General features: G+C 43.7%; 1 protein-coding gene across 1 annotated transcript in view; it reads left to right on the top strand.

The window, feature by feature from the left end:
• Positions 1–7,170: 7,170 nt before the first annotated feature.
• ptbp3 (polypyrimidine tract binding protein 3) overlaps positions 7,171–12,581 on the top strand; it is a 54,545-nt gene continuing 49,134 nt past the window's right edge. The window contains exon 1 of the mRNA XM_053515737.1: positions 7,171–7,363. The gene's annotated coding sequence lies outside the window, so the exon portion shown is untranslated. The remainder of the gene's footprint in view (positions 7,364–12,581) is intronic.

Here is a 12,581-nt window from a genome sequence, read left to right on the forward strand (position 1 = left end):
ACGCCGCATTAGCGCCACCAGCAGGTCTCACTCTTCCTCGTCGAAAGCCGATTTTCCAGTCCATTTTTCCTTTAAAAAATACAGTAAAGGATTTTATTTCCATCTACAGTGTCTCTCCAGTCTAAAAGATTTTAAAATTGCCTTCGACTCTTCCTGATTCCTGAAGTTTTGCACATATTATTACTTAAGTGCGCGCCTCTACTTCCGGTTTAGCTTCTTCGTTGGTGATCCAAAACCCGGAAGTACAGAAACATTCGCTTGAAATATCCTGTTTTTGGGTTCAACTAGAATACATTTCAGAAATAATAATTAACTAAACATAAAAAGTTTTTTCAGTTTCAGTTTAAACTTTAAGGGAATGAATCAAACACTTTAGGTTTTAAACCCAACAATGTCATATTTTTAGTGATATCACTTTTGCGCCATCTGCTGGTTTATCTTAATATTTACCCTCTTTGGTATTTATTATAAACACAAATCAGTAAAAACATTATGACCACCAAAACAGTGATGCGCTGTGTTTTCTGACACCTTTCCATCACAGCCATCATTAACCTTTTCATTAATTTGATCTACACTAGTGCTCCTATTGGACCGGACAGCACTGGCAGCCTTCGCTCCCCATGTGCCTCAGTGGGCCTTGCCCGCTCATGACCCTGTCGCCAGTTCACCCGGCGAGTGGGCATTGTAACACTTTTCGTCGGTCCTGAACACTGCAGCCTGGGAACAAGAGCTGCAGTTTTGGATTTGCTCTGACCCAATGCTTTAGCCATCACAATCTGGCCCTGGTCAAAGTCACTCAACCTTCTAATCCTTACATTTGCCCATTTTTTCATTTTTTCCAGCAAATCAACTTCAGAAAAAAAAATTTCTCTTGCTGCCTTATATTTCCCACCCACTTTCAGGTGCCAGTGCCATAAGATATTGTAACTGTAGCTTAAGTTTGTACGGCTGTAAAATGCAATAATTTAATGAGTGGCATCAGTGCATAACACAACCCAAGTGTAAAACTCTAACATACGGTATGTACACTGAGCTCTTTCAAAAGGCTGAAATGTATGATGAACCCTTGTACAGGGTGACTGCTGTCGGTAAGAACAACCTTCTGTACGGTTTCTCAAACAAGTCGGCTTTTATTCTCATTTCAATCATACACAGTTCAGTACACCATGAAACGAGACAACGTTCCTCCAGAACCGCGCTGCTACATACAACATACATTCACAACATAAATAATAAGTTAACTAAAGTAACTAACTAAGGTTAACGTAATAATGAACAGAAACGATCCTAAAGTCGCCATAAAGTGCCCGTGCAAATGTTCAAACAAGAGTGACCACATCACAACATGATACGTATTAACAGTCGGTGGTGGTTTAGTGGACGGAGAAACAGTAACCATTTCCTTGTAGATAGCAGCAGAGATAGAAAAAGAGTTTTTTGTGCAAATAAGTGATATTGCTAAAACAGAGCTGAATTGGTCTTCTCCTGAAGGTGTGCTGATGTAGAGTGTGGAGAGGACGTGATATGTTCTTCAGCATGTGTGATAGTGTCCTTCTCCCCAATACTACATCAAAAATGTCCAGGAGGCATCTCAGGACAGAGCCAGCCTTCCTTATAATAAACACTGTAGTGCACTGTTTCTGGAGTTCTGAAGTGGAGAGTTCAGTTCACCTTCTGGTCCAAAGATCCACAGCAGAGATTTCTCCGGTGGGTCGGTCTGGGTGTGAGCGCTCAGAGAGATGACATCACACACACACATACAGTTAGAGCCACGTACAGTAATCTGTCCAAATGGGCGCTCCACATTAGATCCACTGAGCATAAGGTCTTTGGTATAGAAACATGATAAAATATGTGGAACCACTTAGATTTCCCCAGAGGAGGAAACGGTTTGGTGGTGTTGATGCTACAGTATGTACAGTTACTTTACTATCAGGTTATCAAACATCAGGCTAATTATTACATAGCAATGTAATCATTTTCATTTAGTGTAATAATGTAACGTAATAATGTAATAATCTTTTGTTCATTGCAGATTAACTGCATGATGCTGGTTATTAGATTTATGTTGGATTTTATATTATTTCTATTGCACTTTATAGACTATAACCAGATCAGTTTACAGTTTAAAAAGTCTAAACAATTATATCAATCTATCTATATATATAATTGATTAATCCTTTACTTTAAAATACCAGGATGGACCTTTCTCTTTTTCGTTCAGTAATACAGCTAATGTCAAATCAGCTTTTTCTGTGATTAGAGACGGGAAATATCGCAATTATAAATCTATAAAATCTTACAAATCTTAAAATATATAAAAATATATTAAGAGTAGTCGAAAAGGAAGTGTCCACTGCTCATAAGCAGAGTCTTGATTGTTACTAATATGTTTGTTTAATGTCGTACCCTAATTTTTGAATCATGGAAGGTGGTAGAGCATCATTCAGACTAAAGTTCTTTATTCAGATACTGTACACACTGTATATTATATTTCATTAATAAGCATGACTGTACTAGGATGCCCTGCTTTGAGCTTGGGACGTCAACACCCTGTCACACCCCTGTATGCCGTCGGTGGTGGCGTCATCCTGCGACAGGTTGTCCTGGAGTCTTAGCCATTATGAGATCGTCCCAGATACAGTGTACATGCCCATCACTGTTCACTATTCCACTTTACAGCATGGCTTTGTAACTAAGGAAGCCGCTGGAGGTTGTGGAATAAGTAGTGATTGTGGGCATGAACACTGACATCGTGACATAGGGCATGATTTATGACTGCCTCTTAAGTCAGTCGTCAGTGTCATGGAGTCCTATGACACTGCAGCCCAGGAGCATAACCTGCATCTCCGCCAGCATCTCCGTCCTCATGTTCCTTATGTTTTCAGTAGGGCTTGACACAGTCAACCACAAAACTCTGTTGTCTGTGCAGTGGTTTGCTTCCTATCTGGAAGGTTGGTTTTGTTTGGTGACCTACATGTGAATCAGATCCACATCTGATTCACACAGATTTTCACTGGATTACACAAGGCTCAGTACTTGGTCCTCTCCTGTTCTCCTGAAATTCTTGATCTCTTGGTGATGTCATATCCTCATGACATGGGTTTCTGATAGAACTGTTATGTAGATGGCATACAATGCGTCTCCTCCCTTAGAAACTAATGTTTCTGCTCAGATCTCATTATGAATAGCATCTTATTAGCTGAAACTTAAACCCGGCCTGCCGTTCATCCCAGGTGATTCATCTCCACGTCGGGATTTTGTGCTTCCTAGACAACTCTCAGATCTCACCTTCTGTCACCGCACGCAAACCTGCGATAACCGTAAACAATCACCTGTCCTTTTCTGCTCACATCGTTTATCTGACACGCTCATGCTGATTTCTCCTTTACAACATCTAAAGGATACGTCCCTTTCTGTCCACACAGGACACTCGGGTGCTCTCTCCACCTCAGCAGCTGATGCAGAATGCTTTTGGACTTGTGTTCTCCCACAACGCCCCACTGCAGCTGCATCGGATTTAAACACTGATGCTTATCTACAAACCTAAAACATAACACCAGCCACTTACCCCAAGGCCCTTATCACCCAGTACCCTGCAACACACTCCCTCTGATCCTCTAGCACTTAGTCCTTCATCTAATGAACCAGTATCAGGATGTACGTATTGATAGAGACTTCAAAGCACTTCTGTAACTCCTTCTGGAAAGGGCTTCCAACAAATGGAAATGGAAAGTCCTCAGTTATTTTCTATCTTTTTGTTGTGGATCTGCTAATTTGAATTCTTTCAGGAGAACCAGAATGTAGTGACGACACACAGCCCAGGGGACCAGGGGTGAGTTAGAAACGACTAAATCTGCAATATCCTTGACTGCAAGGAAATGAAAATCAAAGCTTATTAACCTCAGGAATGTCTTCTGTCACTATAAAGTATATCTGAAACCTGAGTACTGGTACAAAGTTACCGCAGGACTGTAATGAGAGTGATGATGATTTGATCGTACACTGATTTCTCTATGAATTTATAATGAACTGATGATAATAATAATAATAATTGGGGGTCAGGGGTAGCTCAGTGGTTAAGGCATTGGACTACGGTTCGGAAGATCCCAGGCTTAAACCCCACAACCATAAAGTTGCCACTGTTGGGCCCTTGAGCGCGGCCCTTAACCCCTCAACTGCTCAGATGATTACAAATTAGATTTTTAAAAATGTAAGTTGCTCTGGATAAGAGCGTCTGCCAAATGCCTAAATGTAAATGTAAATAATAATAATAATAATAATATGTACAATGTCCTTCCATGCCCTGGTTATTACGACAGTGAGCAGTTCCTTACAGAAGTTCTCCGATAGAACTCCAGACCTTCCTTAGCTTTTGGTCGATGGTCATGATAGACTCCTTCATCCTCCAGCTCTTTATCAATGTTTATATCCTTACACATTGTATATAAATGGCATTTAACTCATATTTACTCTAAAATACAGACTGAAAAATGTAGAACTTAAAAGCAAAGGACACATTTTAAAACTCTGTCTGCCTGCAATAAATGGAGGGATGTAGAAACAACAGATCATTCTTCTCTTTAAATGTAAACAAAGTAAGATATCCATTACAGGTTATTCCCCAATACAGCTGAACTCATAAGAGCTGCTCGTGGAGTGTTGTTAACTATGAACATGACCCTCACCCACTCACTCACTCACTCACTCATCGTCTATACCGATTTATCCTGTATTCAGGGTCACGAGGGCCTGGAGCCTATCCCAGGAGACTTGGGGCACGAGGTGGAGTACACTCTGGATGGGGTGCCATTCCATCGCAGTTTGTATACACACACATAGGCAGTTTGGGAATTAGCCTAATCCGTAGGTCTTTGGACTGTGGGAGGAAACCGGAGTACCCGGGAAACTCACCAAGCACGGGGAGAACATGCACACAGAGGCTGGATGCGAACCTGTCCGGGAATCAAACCCAGACCCTTGAGGTGCGAGACGACAGTGCAGACCACTAAGCCACTGTGGTGCCTATGACCACTACTCTGTACAGGAATGTCTTCATTTATAACTTAAGATTGAGGAAAACCAAACTATGCTTTTTTGCATTTTTAAAGTGAACTTTAAACTATTCCTGTTCAAATAAGAAATAAATTTGTGATTCTTTTAAATAATTCATAACAATTTGATACAAATGACGCCATCTGTCTGCCTCAATCTAAAATGGTTCAAAAAAACAACAGAAAGCACACCAGTGGCACTGTTACTACGATCTTTAATTAGCCTCACGGTTAGCATTTACTGTACAAATGTCTACAACATTAATTTTAAAAAAACCTAAAGACTAAACTCTGATAATTTTTTTTATATTATGTGAGCTGTAAAACTATTTTAAAGACAATGAAACTATTATTGTACCATTAAAAAGTTCTGAAATTTATTCCATGATTCTTGTAAGACACACAGACAGACAGACAGACAGACACACACACACACACACACACACAAACACACACGCGCGTGCATTTGCTTACATGATTGTTGTATTTTTAACTTTGATGTTTTTGCTAAGATGGCACAGTGGTGTAGTGGTTAGCGCTGTGGCCTCACACCTCCAGGGTCAAGGGTTTGATTCCAGCCTTGTGTGTGTGTGTGTGTGTAATTTGTACGTTCTCCCCATGCTTGGTGTGTTTCCTCTGGGTACTTTGGTTTTCTCTCACAGTCAACAGACATGCAGAGCAGGTAACTGGTCTTCTCTAATGGCCCATTGTGTGTGCATTTACCCTGCGATGGACTGGCACTCTGTCCCAGGGTGAACCCCGCCGCATGCCCTAAGTCTTCTGGTGTAGGCTTCAGGCACCTGTGACCTGGCATACAGGGTCTTGATGTAATTTGGTTTTCATTTTAGCAATTATGAACTACTTGTACGTATGCAGGCACAACCACCTAAATCATTTATTTATTTACTTCCCCTTTTGGCTCAAAGAGGAGAAATGGGCAGTTTCTCTCACTCAGGCACTTTAGTGCTGCTCTGTACACCTTCATCAACCAAAAACATGATAAAAGACATGACTAGATGTGCTTAAATACTGATAACAGTGTTATAACTCAGAATATCTCAGTATGCATTTATCATATAGGGAACATGGGGAACATAGGGAACATGGGGAACATGGGGAACATAGGGAACATGGGGAACATACGGAACATAGGGAACATGGGGAACATCTTACAATGTGTACAGTTACGGGTGAGAATAAACTCATATTAACCAAAACAGGTAGTGAATGTGTGATTATCTCCCTATTGTAGCTGTCTGTCTGTCTGTTTCTCTGTCTGTCTGTCTGGTTCCTCTTTTTTTCTAGATTTTTTGGGGGGTTTAGTGCCTAATCCATGTCGCTAGGGGGCGCTGTAGCTACAACACTCTGGTTAATGCTCAGAAGTGTCGAACCCTCTCCTGATTGTCCTGATATAGAGCTTCAGTCTGGCACAGACGCGTTTGTACGGTTTTGTTCAACTAAACCTGAAGGTCCAAGTCATTAGAGTGTTAAACAATGTAGCCTTATTATGGTGTGTGTGTGTGTGTTTAGGACTGCAGCAAATCCGGTCCAACTGGTGCAACAAGTTCCCACATGTTTCCTAAAGAATGAGCAGAAAACAGCTTTATGTTGGTGTGTGTGTGTGTGTGTGTAAGAGAGAGAGAGAGAGAGACGGGGCAGGAACAGTAAGATTCAATCAGCTGAAACATGAAAGAGTTAAACATTCTGAGCAAAACACACACACACACACACACAATGACAAACGACGTCACTGTTACAATGTTACAGGATTATTGTTGTTTTTTTCATGTGGAATCTGTTCATTACAGTAACAATAATAAAGCGTGTGTGTGTGTGTGTGTGTTCTGATTATTCTGTGCATCACACACACACACACACTTTATCATCTCATTATGGTTATCATTTCCACCCTCAGTGCATTATACAAACATGAAGTGTGTGTGTGTGTGTGTGCGCGCGCGCGCGCCTTCTGCAATTCTTTAACCAGAGAAAGGTGTGTCAGCTCGGAGGGGGGGGGGGGGGGGGGGGGGGGGGGAGGCCATTTTGTACTGAGCATGCCAGTGCTGCGTGCGTGCGTGCGTGCGTGTGTGTGTGTGCGCGCGCGCGCTGAGCGTCAGGAGCAGGAAGTGCTGCTTGGCTTGGCTTTGTGCTGAGAGTCGAGTGAGACTGGGTGGCTGTGGGAGTGGAGCTGGAGTCAACACACACACACACACACACACACAGAGCTCGGAGTGTGCAGCGTCTCCTCCTCCTCCTCATGTCCACACTGCTGTTAGTCTCGAGCTGCTCTGCTGTGCGATGGATGGGTGAGTGTGTGTCCTCTCTCTCTCTCTCTCTCTGTGTGTGTGTGTGTGTGTGTGTGTGTGTTCTCTTTCCGCTGTAGATCTGTTCAGGCTTTCTGTCTGGTATTTAAGCTACATGTTAGACCGTGACACACTGGCTGCGTTACATAATAACACACACACACACACACACAGTGCCGTGTGTTCTGATACAATGTTGCATCGAATTAGATTAATGTGTTAAGCGGAAATGGCGTGTGTGTGTGAGTGATGGGGGGGTGTTGTTTTCTTGTTGTTTTCCGGGTGCCGCGCGCGCGCAGGAGCTGAGGATTCACATGGATACTTTGTTGCGCTGTTTAAAGCAAACCGGAAGGCGGATTAAAGCCTGAAGCGGAAGTGTTTTGTAACATTCTGTAGTGTGTGTGTGTGTGTGTGTGTGTGTGTGAGGGAGAAACAGACAGGTTCTGGGTGTAACAACAGTAAAGTTCTCTTTGAGGAAGTGGCGCTGCTCCCTCTAAACGTTCTAATCCCAGAACCAGCAGTGCAGTGTGTCGCAGCCCGGGACTCGACCGCACTGATCTCAGAGAGGAGATAATGAACAGGCTGCCATCTTAACAGCAACAAAAACATCAAAGGAGCGTCTCTGTGCAGAACAAATCCACCATCACTGTTCACACATTAACATCCTCCCCTCTGGGTGTGTGTGTGTGTGTGATGATGGTGGTGGTTCAGGATGTTTCCAACAGGACGCCATGTTGCTTTTATGTTCTGTTTAAAAGGCGAGTGCATGATTGTTTACAAGCGCGTGCGTGGGAAGTCGCTTGCGCGCTCCCGCTCACAGTGGTGGTAGCCGGGGGCGCGCATTATTTTTGGCTAATTAATTTTTTTTTTGCATTCCCGAGCTCACACTTAGGCTTATGTTTCAGCCCAAAGGGGATCAAATGATTTCTTTCTTTCTTTGTAGTACAAAAAAAAATCTAGCCTCAGTGTGTATCATGCTCCTGGTGATGATTTTCACAGATTAAACATACAAATGTCCTAATGTGATCAGAGAGCACACACACACACACACACACACACGCACATCTAGATAGGTTAAACCTCTGCGCTCTACCAGCTTCTCATTATGAAGCAACAAATAAACACATTTTCACCTTTTCGGTACACGTCCTAATGCTTCCTTTTTCGACACACAGCTTCCGAGAACCCTTTGGAGTGTGAGATTCACCCGAGTGTACACAGAATGTAGGCTATTGTTGCGCTCACACAGGCTACACAGGAGGGAGTGTAAGGAGAGAACTGAAAGCATGAGGTTATGCGCTTTGCTCTCACTCTCCGGGGATTTCCAGGGTCAGATAGAGCAAAAAAAAAAAAAACTGCCCTGCCATAAACATTCCAGGATGGGCTCGAACCTAATGCACAGCCGGGTTAAAGGTGTGCAGGCGATTTAGTCCTGACCATATAGGGGTGTAAATTTAGTCTTATTTTTCAGTGATTTAATGTTATGCTAAAACATTTTCTTAGGTTTAAAGGTGATGTTTATAATCTGTATACTGTACTTTACGCAACCCATGATGCATTGTGTTGTAAGTGGTATTACAATAAACGCAAGATAAGCAAAATGCCCTATGATGCAATGAATAATGAAATGATGCAATGAAAGTTCAGAAAACTGGGTAAATTAAAGGAAAGGGTTGAGGAAGAGGTTGAACGTTTGAATTAAATGATGAGGGTTGATTTTTATTTAGTCTGGTGATCTTTGAATAGAGCTGAAGAATGTGTTGACTTCCAATGTGCTACAAGTGTAGACAGAAGGGGCGTGGAGCGCTCCACGGGTGTAGGCCGAGGGGGCACGGGAACGCTCAAACCCTCTTCTGAAAGTGTGTGTATGTGTGTGTGCTGTTATAACAGATCAGTATTTTAAAGGTGAGGTGAAACCGAAACATCCAGTGTGTTTCTATTAAGTAGAGAGCTGTATAAAATGGACGTGCTGACGTCGTAATGAGACGTGTGGGACGGTGAGATTTTAGCGAGATGTGAAGTTTAGTAGATATTTTATACTGCGCTGTGTGTGTTGAGAGAAAGTGAAGGTGAAAATGTTGGCGCAGTAGTAGAGTGTGTCCGGTATGAAGTGCGAGTGCTGGGGAGTGAGGCTTGGCCAAACCTGATCTGATCTCCTGCTTGCTCGTCCTCAAACAGGCCAAACCTGTCCTCATGAGCCATGTCCTCACCCCGCGAACAAGGTGACTGGCTAATGTCCTACACAACAGGTGAGCGTGCTCAGATCTGCTCGCGGTGAGATGTGTTCCGTGTCTCTGTGCTGTAGGTGTAGCTCTTCGTTGAAAGTTAGATTGTGTAAGAGTGCGTGTGTGCATGAATTAGCAATGACGACACACACACACACACACACACACACACAGAGCATTGTCCAGGCCTGAAACCTAATAATGACCAGGAAAGAGGTCTGGTTTCAGCGTCTCACTGCGAGGGACAAACCCAGATGGTGTTGTGTAGAAGCAGGTGAGGTGAGGGACGGGGAGCCTGTCTGAGGAATGCTCTCCGTCTTAGTGCTCAGGGGCCTAAACCTCAGCCATCTTAGTGCTCAGGGGCCTAAACCTCTGCCACTTTCTAAATAACTTCCTCTTTGTGAGTGACATCATCAAAGGTTGGAGCTTCACTTCCTGTCAAGACGTGTGTTTTCACTGTTGCCTTCAGTACGAGACGTGCGGATGAGGTGTATCGTCAGAAGCCACCCGTCCTGTTCAGAGCTTCATCAATTAAGAGGATTCGACCCTTTTTTTGTTTAGGAACAGGTTTAACCATTCGGGGATGTTGGAGAGTGACGCTCCAGATCCACCCTGAGCTTTACTCATTTTACTGCGTCACATTGTAGCTTTTCACGTTCGAGTGTGTGTGTGTGTGTGATGAACGATGATGAATCAGCTTTCGTTTTATATGACAGGGAAATTATTTCTTTCATTTTTGTGTGTGTGTGTGTGTGTGTGTGTGTGAAGCTGAAACAGTGGAGGTTTTGGCTACAGTGGAAGGAAAGAACATCTCAGAACGTAAATTACAGTAATTAGAGAAATCACGCTTGAACACAAGTGTGTGTGTGTGTGTGTGTGTGTGTGTTTGTGTGTGTGTTGTACATTAAAGTGGTTTTGGTGTTACAGGCTGCTATTAGAGAAAAGGATCTTAAAGGATCTGTTTTGAAGCTTGGCACCGTAGCCTCCCTTCTGTCATGTGATTTTTAGACCCGACCCTGAGCTCACACCAGTGTGTGATGAAGCAACAGGCGAGGGTTCACCTCCTACAAACCTTCATGTCCAGAACGGCGCCTTCAGACAGAGAGTAACTCTGATGTTCTCAGTTTTATTCAAATTTGATCAGATTCTCTCAAGCAAGAAATCCAAAGCATTCCGTACAAGATTCCTGCGAGTTTATTAAGTGTGTTTAGAGAATTCAGGAAGAACAACACCGCAAGTAGCAGAGGTCAGCCCTGTCTCTGACTGCTGTGTGTGTGTGTGTGTGTGTGTGTGTGTGGCTAGTAAGGCTAGCTCGCTTAGCTGAGAACGAACCCGAGCAGATACACGTGAAATATTCAACTAATTACATTTTCACATTAAACGTGTGCTATTTCATTTATGGTTAACTCATGAGCTCTAAAAATCTTAAGCTTTATATATAAACCGTTTCTCATCAGACCTGCCTGTGTCACTATCGACTCGCACCTGCTCGGAGTGAGGAGTGTCACGGGCTGATGTAATCATTTCCAAACCCTGCTCTTGGTTTTCAGCAAAATTCAGTTTACACTAATAACACTGAGATCGGGGTTTCGCTTCAGTAACAACAACCTTTACACACAACCTGAATAGTGCGGTTTTAGAAGAGACACAAAGACCTGAACATCTCAGAGTAGAGCTTTCTGAAGAAATGAGGTGGGTGGGGAAAAGTACCTGGGCGTTCAAGTCAAACCGGGATTTAACCGACCACAGTCCTGACTGTAAACACTCCCTTTATGTCTCTCTATAATCCCCTGATACACTGATGCACTTCTCCCAGTGTCTCACTAGAGCTTGGACACCATCAAGGGAGAAAGTTTTCTCAGTACGCCCGGAGCCCGATTCATTCACATCTGAAACGCCGGCCTCCCGGGAACTCCCAGGACGATAATAACGCCCAGCCGAGTTCCTGTAATGTGCGAGTCGTGTCGGTGAATGAGTGTGTGTACAGTTCACACACAGACGGATGCGTCTCTTTCTTTCAGCAGTCAGTGACGTCAGATTTCTAGGATCAGGCGTTCCACTATCCGAACATTCACAGGAATGACTGCAGTGGGCTCCGAGCCACCTCGGCCAGGATCGTCGTTTACAGACGTACGGAACCTTCTTAAAAACCTTTTCACTGCGGCGAAGAGTCTCATCACCGTACTGTGATTAAAGTCTTCTGTAAATCTCGATCGCTTTTATCCACCAGAAAATCCATCACGTCCCGGTTTGACTTGAACGGCCCTTGCACTTTATTTAATTTAGGTTAGCATATTAAAATGTATTTAAGTATTACAATCACAGTATTGATGTAACATGCAGACTCCACACACACACACACACACACACACGCACACACACACACACACACACACACAGTAGAGGATATATCTGAGCCCCAACCCTGTAAACTCCTCGCTGAAGGATGTCTGGTTCGTTTTCTCTTAATAAAATGGGAGTAGATAAATGTACTTCTTCATACTTCTGGTCACACAGTACAGACAGGAAACGCTCATTTCCCTGCACATTCCTGACTTTATGAAGCTTCTGATTTGCTCAGCACTGCTCCTCGTCTTGTCTTTTGTCCTGCGCTCGTCCCGTGGCGTCCACACGTCAGGCGTGTTTGTCTGTCGGAATGTTTATGTAATACGCTTGGGTACGATCGCACGGCGCTTTAGATGGCGTTAGTGAACAGGTCGAGTTAGCTGATTGCGTTTGCGCACACGTCTTTAGCTCGATTAGCATCATGTCTGAGGGGAGGTTGGCGTGCACGGCTGTGGCGTGCACGGCTGTGGCGTGCACGGCTGTGGCGTGCACGGCTGTAGCGTGTACGGCTGTAGCGTTGTTAGCTGCGGTGTTTGAAGCCGGAGCCTCTCGGGGTGGTTTCCTCTCCTCCCTGCAGTTTTATTGTCAACTCCGTTGTGTTCGTCGTGTCTCTGTTTTCAGTTCTGTTAGGATTCAGACTTGGAGACTGA

The sequence above is a fragment of the Clarias gariepinus genome, chromosome 17 (assembly GCF_024256425.1).
Source record: "Clarias gariepinus isolate MV-2021 ecotype Netherlands chromosome 17, CGAR_prim_01v2, whole genome shotgun sequence".
NCBI lineage: Eukaryota > Metazoa > Chordata > Actinopteri > Siluriformes > Clariidae > Clarias > Clarias gariepinus.